The following is an 8,622-nucleotide window of genomic DNA, read 5'->3' on the forward strand; positions in this document are numbered from 1 at the left end:
GACTGGCCAATCCATCTCCAAATTGTCCTCCTGCTAATAAATAAATAGTGCTGTGATGGCTGTTTGTTCCTGGGAGAGGAGTTTTACCACAGCCAAGCCTGTCTGAGCACCTCACGGATGCAGCCGCCGCTTGAAAAATGAACATCAGGCTCATAGATTCAAAACAAATCTCTTTATTGAAAGAAAAGCAGGCCTGCAAAGGGACACATGCTGCCACCCCTCCTGAGTCTGTCTCACCTGAGCCAGACTCCCACTGGAGCTGAGGGGTGAACGCAAGAGACAGGCCCTGAAAGAACAGCGTCCTGGGAAATGCACTGACTGGGGCATTAGGGGAAGCAGCCTGTTGGGATGTCCCAGGTTCCAAGACAATTGGCAGCTTTCATCCCAGGATCTCAAAGAGCCTCAGAGACACTGGGGGCCCATGGCAGAGCCTATGACTCCCCGCTGGGTGCGAGTATCTCTCTGAATGCTGGAGCAGACAGGAATCTTTCCACACGGACACCTGACGGCTCTGTGGCTAATGTGCTCCTCCTCCCTGGGAGAGACGGCCCTGTGGATCAACACAGCCTCCGCGATGCTCCTTGCCCCATGTTACAGGGGAAACTGAGACAGGGAGAGGTGAAGGGACTTGCCCAAGATCCCACAGCAAGTCAGTGGCACAGCCAGCAGGAGAACTTAGGAATCCTGGCACCCACTCACACTGCTCCCACCACTGTGTACCCCACTTGTCCACAGAGCTTGGACTAGAACCCAGGCATCCTGACTCATGGGAGTGGGGTATCTCTTGAAAGGTGTTCTGCCGATCAGCTGGGCACATGCTGCCCTTGCGTTTGGACCAGGCTATTACCAAGTCACAGGGTTTTGCAAGCCTCCTGCCTTTTATTTCCTGAATGGTCTGGGCTGTAATTATGGGTAATGTGGGGGATGTTGGCCCTCGAGCAGATCCCTGTCTGGGTGAGCGACGGGCAGGGCAAGCCGGCCAGCGTCAGACGTGCTGAGCTGCAGGCTCTGGAGCCATAAGCCAAAGTCAGGAGTTGGTCAGGAGAAAAGGCAAAGATGGCTGCTGCTGCCACCTGCGTGCAGGAAGTAAGGAATGTTCCATGGGGCGAGCCCATCCGGAGCCAGGGTCCAGATACCAAGGGGCAGGGGAGCCCCGGCTCGTTCCCGCCCCGCACGCCTGGCACCGGGCAGGGGAGCCCCGGCTCGTTCCCCACTCTACACGCCTGCAGCAAGAGCTGGGGTTTCTGCAGAGGTGGTTTGCTCATGCTCCCTAAGGGACAAACAAAATGGCTTCCTTTGACTCTGGAGCGCTACTCACTCCCTTACAGTGACAGGCCTTGCAGCCGTGAAGCAGGTGGCTCAGCCAGGTCTGGCCCACCCAGTCCAGATATCCTACTGCTGCAGGAGCACATTGCTCCTGCCCTAAGGGCCCTTTCAGAGAACCGGGCCAGCTCCCCTCACCTGCACCTGCCCGTCTCCTCCTGGCAGCTCTGGAACACGACCTGGGGCCATCTCTGCTCTCGGGCACTGCGAGTCAGTGACACACAGCAGCCCATCGCAGGGCCCAGTGACAGGGCTCTGAATCAGAGGCTTCCAAGCAGCAAACGAGCTGGACGCCGCCCGCTGCGGGCTCTGATCTGGGGATGTCAGACTCAGACACCCCTGAGCCCCCATGGACACCAAGCCTTTCTGTAGGGACGTCTGATTCTGCAGCCCTTTATAAACAGGGAGTTCACGCCCCAGCGGGGCAGGTGTGGTCCCTGCCGCGGGGAAGGCGGGTAGCTTTAGTTTATAACGGGGCACAGCAGCTCCCCCCACCCCTTACACACACCCAGATCAGCAGCTGCTGGGTTATGCACTCAGTCACTGTATACCTTAAGATCCCTGCTCCCAGCCTGTCCAGTCTCTGCTGCTCCCCATCAGCCTGCCCAGCTGACGGCAAGCTGTGAACACCTGCTAGTGCCTCGGCTCCAGGGGAATATTAACCTCAGGGTCCCCCTGCCAGTGTTTATGATGGCATAAAGCATGGGTGAGTCCCCCCCAACCCTTCAGCCCCATTTCACAGCTAGGGAAACCGAGGCACAAACCAGGGCAGCATCACACAGCACATCAGCGGCAGCACTGGGATTAAAACTCAAGTGTTCCTGGCTCCCTGCCCACACTTCTGCCTGGGGAGACCAGTGAAAGTTCCAGATTGTGCCATATTCCCCTAGGAGGGCAGCAAGGTCTCAGGTGTGACACAGGGCCTTGGCTTTCTCTCTATGCCCACTGCAGAGCAAGGCACTGCTATCCTGTCAGCGATACAGTTGCTGTACAGTCAGCAGTTCCCCATGTGGGTAAAAGGGGAGAGATCTTTATGGCAAAGGCTGCCATTTCCCTGTCTTCTTGGTGAGTGCCACAGCGCCACCCCACAGCCTAGGCCCCCGAGTTTGACTAGCCCATCCGGATTAGGCCAGACCAAGCCAGCTCCAGGTCCAAACAGCTGTGGCTTATTTGCCACAAACAGATACTTTTGTGGGGTTGGGAGGAGCAGCCGGCCTGTGCTGCATTACATCGAGATTTCCTGCGCCCCCCGCAGCGATCACTAAAGCTGTGTCTCACTTTCTTCACTCCCCCGGGGACAAACTTTCTGCTCCTCCTTAGTGATGGGCTTTGCGGCCATTATTCCACGTTCCGTGTTCTCTGGCGATTTCATTCCACCACATCCACTGTGCTTAGGGGAGGGGCTGCTCACTCCCCTTCTCTTGCTGGCAATCCTAGACTAAGACTGTCCAGGTTGTTTTTACTTAGCTGCCTGCCACAGACTCTTCACCATCTCTCCCTCCTGCCTTCCTCAGTGAAACAATTGGTGTTCCTTCTTGGGGGCTGATCCACGCATCCAGACTGAACTTCGGGCTCATGAAAAGGTCAAGGTTGCTCGGTGGTAAGTAATCCCTAAAGGCTATGAGACATATTCTGCTTTTAGTGGCACCGATGTAAAGCCAGTGGATCTCCATTGTTACTCCAGATTCACAGCGGCCTGACATCTGGACCGGTGTTTGGGGCCCTATTCCCCATAATCTGCTCATCTGTTTCCTTCTCCTAGCAGAAACATGCACACAAATTTTGCTCTCAAGGGAATATTTCATGCTGAGAGCATTGTGTTGCTCTCTGCCCCCACAGGACTCACCTACTCCTAGCAACAGGCTTTGGATTTCAGGCACCCCTGTTTCACTCTTTTCCCATTGTAAAGCTCTAACCCTCTAACCAGCAGCAAATATCGCCTGTTAGCAGAGCTTGGCAGGTAGCTGTCTCCAGCAAAGGTGCCCAGCCACCCCTCCACCACCTCAATGAGGTGAGCGCACCTGGCAGCCCCCTTTCATTCATTTGGCTTCAGAGCCTAATGGAGCCATTGAAATGCGCTGGTGGTGAAAGCAAGAGCCAGCCTAGTTACAAAAACCAAACAAAGGCAGTAAATGCCAGAACAGCTGTTGCTTCAACAGGAAGGTGGCACAGCTGTCATAAAACACACGAAATGCAAGAGTTCCTACCGGGAGCTTAACTCCACTGCACTGCACATCCTGGGAGTTGTGGTGGGGGGCTGTACTTTAAAACCTAAAGGACCTGTTTACACTAGACTGTTTTACCTTGATTGCCAATTAACTTAAAAGTTAACACACCCTTGTCAAGGCTGAGTTGAAGCTCCCTATGTAAGTGATCAAGGCTACAAACCTTAGGGCTCAGGCTAGGAGACAAAAGGCCATACATTCGGTTGTATGTTTAGGGCCAGATTCTGCCCTCCCTAAGTCTGGATTAATTTTCATGTGTATACAAGCCCTGGCTCTGAATAGTATTTACGCTGTACATAGTGCCACTGGAATTAAAAAGACTATGTGAGGAGTAAGGCACTATTCAGACCAATTTCAGAGTAGCAGCCGTGTTAGTCTGTATTCGCAAAAAGAAAAGGAGGACTTGTGGCACCTTAGAGACTAACCAATTTATTTGAGCATGAGCTTTCATGAGCTACAGCCTACTTGAAGTGAGCTGTAGCTCACGAAAGCTTATGCTCAAATAAATTGGTTAGTCTCTAAGGTGCCACAAGTCCTCCTTTTCTTTTATTCAGACCAAGGAAAAGTGCCGGAGTGCAGCCCTAAAAGAAACAGGAAGAGCATAAGTGCAACAGGGCAGCCCCCTGCAATTGTGACTGGCTTCTTAAAATAATGAATGTGGGGTTCTTTTTATTTGCTTCCTGGTGTTTCCACCTTTTTTGAAGGGAGGTCATATGAGAGGCAGCTTTGCCTTATGGATAGAGCACTGGAATAGGCCTCAGGAGATCAGGGTTCTATTCCTGGCTCTCCCACTGGCTTGCTGGGTGATTGTGGGTAAGTCACATCACTGTGTTGTGCCTCAGTTTCCCTGTCTAAAATGGGGGTAATGACACCCTACTTTTTGTATAGCACTTTGAGCTCTACTGATGCTAGGGAGTAGCCAGGAGTTCTTACTATTATTTTCAAGTTTTTTCCACAACCATGAGGGCTAGAAACATAATTATTTTTAAAGTGACAGTTGAGTTTCTCTCATAATCACAGGAGTCCAGGAGCTGGCGCTTTAAGAAAAAAAACACCAAATCCCACAGAATTGGGCAGTGCTGCCCTAGGAGCCTTTGTGTTTGCCGTCGCGTCTCAGAACGGCACCACCTGAATGTTGCAGCAGCATAGTTTTCTGCATGTAATTACGGACACGTATTTATCCAGCGTAACTCACTGGAGACAAGGCCGGAGGGAAGAGGAATACACCCAGAGGCCTGGGCGCGCCAAGCCTGCTCCCTCCCCTCAGTCGTAGAGGGAATTTAAATTGAGAACTTGCCAGCTAAGGGGCTCTGGGGCTAGGCATCCTCAGCTGAACCCCCCGCAACGGCTGCAGGACTACCGAGAACGGCCAACCACGGTGCAACCCTGCACAGCACATCCCACCTCTCCCTACGAGACACTGCACTTCTTATGTGGTCACCTCTGAAATATCCTTCCACCAAGCAAAGTAGTCCCTCTTTCTCTTTGGCATTGGAGTCAAGGTGTCTTAGAAGCTGGGTGGCAAAGGGCTGGGGTTTGACTGTGTTTCTATGAACAAAGGAAGAGTTGGTTTAGATCATAAACATTTACTGGGGAGGGGGAATTATTCCAATGACCACGATTTGCTATAGCCCAGCTAGCCTTGTCCAGAGCACACAGGGTCTTGCACGGACATCTGGATGCGGTGGGGGGCAAGGGGTGGGGCCTTCAGGCTGGGACTGAGGTGCAATCCCTGGCCCCTAACCCAGGCGTGCAGCTTTGAATGACAAAAGAATGGGTCCCTCCAGAGGGCAGGGCCTGGGCTCTTGACTCAGATGCGGGTCTGGGCGGGAACCTCTCTGGTCTCCCTCTCATCCCCAGGAGACCCAGTCAGGGAGGGAAAGCTCCCAGTTTATCACAGGCCTCCCCGCCCGGGCCCGAGGCAAGGCGCAGCTGACAGCTCTGGCAGTTTCAGTGGCACGGCTGAATGCAACCCAGCAGGTTTGCAGCGAGGCTCTTCCTGTCCAGCTGGATTGCTGAGAGAGTGCGGGCTGAATTCTGCACCGATCCACACCCCGGGAGAGACCGCTGGCTCCGGCTGGGTCACTGTCTCTCTGCTGAAAGCACCAGGGTGCTTGCTCAGCCACACGGGGCAGGAACGGCTGGCAGAGTGGGAGACACACAATGAAGTTATATGCACTCACACTGCCCCACTGGCCTCTAGCCAAGGGCACTGGGGCAAGCCAGGCATATCCTGTGCTCAGCTCCAAGCCCATTCCAAACCCAAGTCTTTTAAGCAGCATTAAACCCAAAGTGCTGTATGCAATCAGTGCAGCACTCTCCGGGTTAATGATCTGAAGGACAAACTCAGTTAATTTCACGCTGCCCTCAGGTACTCTAGTTGTAATGCATTGACAGCTCATAGCTGCATGGAGAGTTACCAAGGGGCAGCTGGGGGGTGAGTCAGCAGCCAAGAGATTGGAGTCACCAAAGGTTTTTTTTTACTAATTGCTCCCCCACCAGCCCCTGAATGCTCCTGCTCATTGATGTCACAGCATCCTCCGGAGAGGTGTGACATCTGGGAATGGAAGAGGAATCGCTGGCCCGCCTGGCTGTAACTCCTCTATGCATGATCACTGCCACTGTATGGGAACCGGATGTTTCCAATGGCATCCAGTCTCCCTGCCTCACTCATACAGGGGACCGGGGGCCGAGCAGGGTGTTAGCACACAGGGTTTCCATTGCAAGCCCCATTGGGGGGATGCTGGCTGAGGTCACACCTGACACCCAGGTCTCATAGGCTCTCGACATAAGCCCTGTGTGGGGGATGCTGGCTGCAGTGCAGAGGCTAGGTTGGGAGTGGGTGACTCCAGCTAGGGAGAAGTTAGGGCTGCTGATGGAGCTCTGACCCAGCCTGGGATGACTCATCCTGGGAGAAGCTGGATGTCACACATCAGACTCCTGGCTCCCCCGGGGCAGGGGGCAGCAGTGGCGGGGGCAGGAAATCAGCCGCAGGGCTGCCTGGGCCTTATGCCAGCCACAGGAGAGACTGAACGGGGTTGAGCAGCACCCCAGGCCCCAGGGAGATGCCCTGCTGCAGCTGGTGGTCATTGGCAGTGCTCGCTCCAGCCCATGCTGAGCTTCCTTCTAGCAAGCAACAGGACCCTCCGCACCATGGATCTGCTGCTGGAGTCACTCCTCAGGCATGAGGCAGGGCAGATCCCCGGGCACTAACTCAGCCTGTACTCAAGGGAAATCAATAGTTTCACCCAGGTAAGGGCTGAGCAAGGAGCCTGGGATTTGGCCCTAGATAATCAGGAAAGATCCATTGCCACAGGATTGTTTATTTACCATAGCACCCACATGCAAGGGGGCTGCTGCTGCTAGAAGCGCCTCAGGGACAGACAGAAGGTGGGGGAACATGCATTGTGTCCATCTCAGCTGGGCTTCACCAGGGCTCTCTGCTGAATTTTCTTTTGCAAACAAGAGGGATGCCCATTGAGCTTCTGGTCCTTGTCACTGGACCTGCACAGCCATCAGCCTAGGACAGCAGATTCTCTGGCCTTCCGCTAAGGCACAGAGCCAAGGTCTGGAATCCCTGTGGCACTAACCCTGGGCAAATCTCTGCAAGGTCGGTTAGATCCTGCCTCCCCATATTACCTCTGGAGCTAAAGAAGGACACAGCGGTTGGCTCCATTTCCTGCCCTGCTGTGTAGTGTGAAGCCTCCGCCCTGTTCCACTCCAGCTTTGCTTCAAGACATAGGTAGAAGCTCAGGACAGTTTGGTCACCCACTAGGGAGTCTTTCCCTGGTTTGATGTACCAGCTGGGGCAGGGGGTGGCAGTTTTGGAAAGACGTTCATACAGAGCAGGCTGGAATCTGATGAGTCTCTTCAGCCCATACCTAGTGCTGCGCAGTTTTCTGTAATTAGGGCAATTACAGTAATGGAAGAACATCAGGTATTTGATGACGACGGGCAAGAACACGACGACAGGCAAGATGATTCAGCAAACCACCCAAAGCCAAAACACCCGGTAAACAACCTCCAATTCCAGAGCGTTAGGCATCAGGGTTCCAATGTCAGGGAATGCTCTGCCGAGGCAGGGAATGAAATCCTTCCCCGCTCCAGGAGTGGGAGAAGTGCACCATCAGGGAGGCCCCACCCCAGCTACATTCACCGGCTGGGGAAGAGGATCAAAAGTGCTAAAGTGAAGAGGTAACAGAGAAGCAGGGACTCCCCCGGTCATTGCTAGTGCCTCTTAAGCACAGGCTTTGAAAGACAGCTCCAAAGCAGGCAGGAGACACAGGTAAGAAAGGCCAACATAGGGATGTGACATGAATAGACAGGTGCCGAGGTCTGAGCCCGGGGCACGAGAGTGGATGCAGCGAGCGATCAGCCAGGACCGGGGTGCCTTTGGTTTTACTCCTCTCCATCCGTTCAGACTTTGAATAGAAATAGGTCCACGTGTCGGACAGCCCAGACCAGCTGGCTGCGTGGAGCTGGGTCTGGGTCTCTATTTTACGTGAACCCCCAAAGGTTTGGGGAGGAGGCTCCGTTAAAGGGTTCTAAGTTCGCCCTGACACTAAACACAAAAAGACAAGGGGCTAGGTGGATGCAGAAGTCCAGGTTGGCCTAGAGCACGGCAGAAGCCCCCCAGGGGAAGTCTGCACCGCAAAGGGATGTGGGGGCTTTCCACTCCCTTATACCAGAGGCCCCAGGGAGCCAGGGCTACCCAAGAAGTGGGTGGAGCTGAGTGGGGAGGAGGCGGAGCTAGGGTGCCGGAGGAGCACCCTGATTTATCATCTCCTGATGAGGAGGCCCCTGACAGAAGTCCAAGAGGTGCCCTGGTGGAAACCCCATCCTCACGGTGCTAGACCCTTAGCTGGCCCAGGCTGGAGTCTCTTACACCTCCCCACAACAGCCTATCAGAGTCCGGCCTGACGGGCCAACATCCAATCCAAAGGGAGGGATGTTTTGCTCCAAAGCCTCTAAGGGTTTGTCTACACTGCACAAAAACCACTGCGGCCACGAGTCTCAGAGCCCCAGACTACAGACTCGGGCTCGCACTATGGTGCTGAAAAGAGCAGTGTAGACG

This window comes from Lepidochelys kempii, chromosome 10 (assembly GCF_965140265.1).
Source record: "Lepidochelys kempii isolate rLepKem1 chromosome 10, rLepKem1.hap2, whole genome shotgun sequence".
NCBI classification, from domain to species: Eukaryota; Metazoa; Chordata; order Testudines; family Cheloniidae; genus Lepidochelys; species Lepidochelys kempii.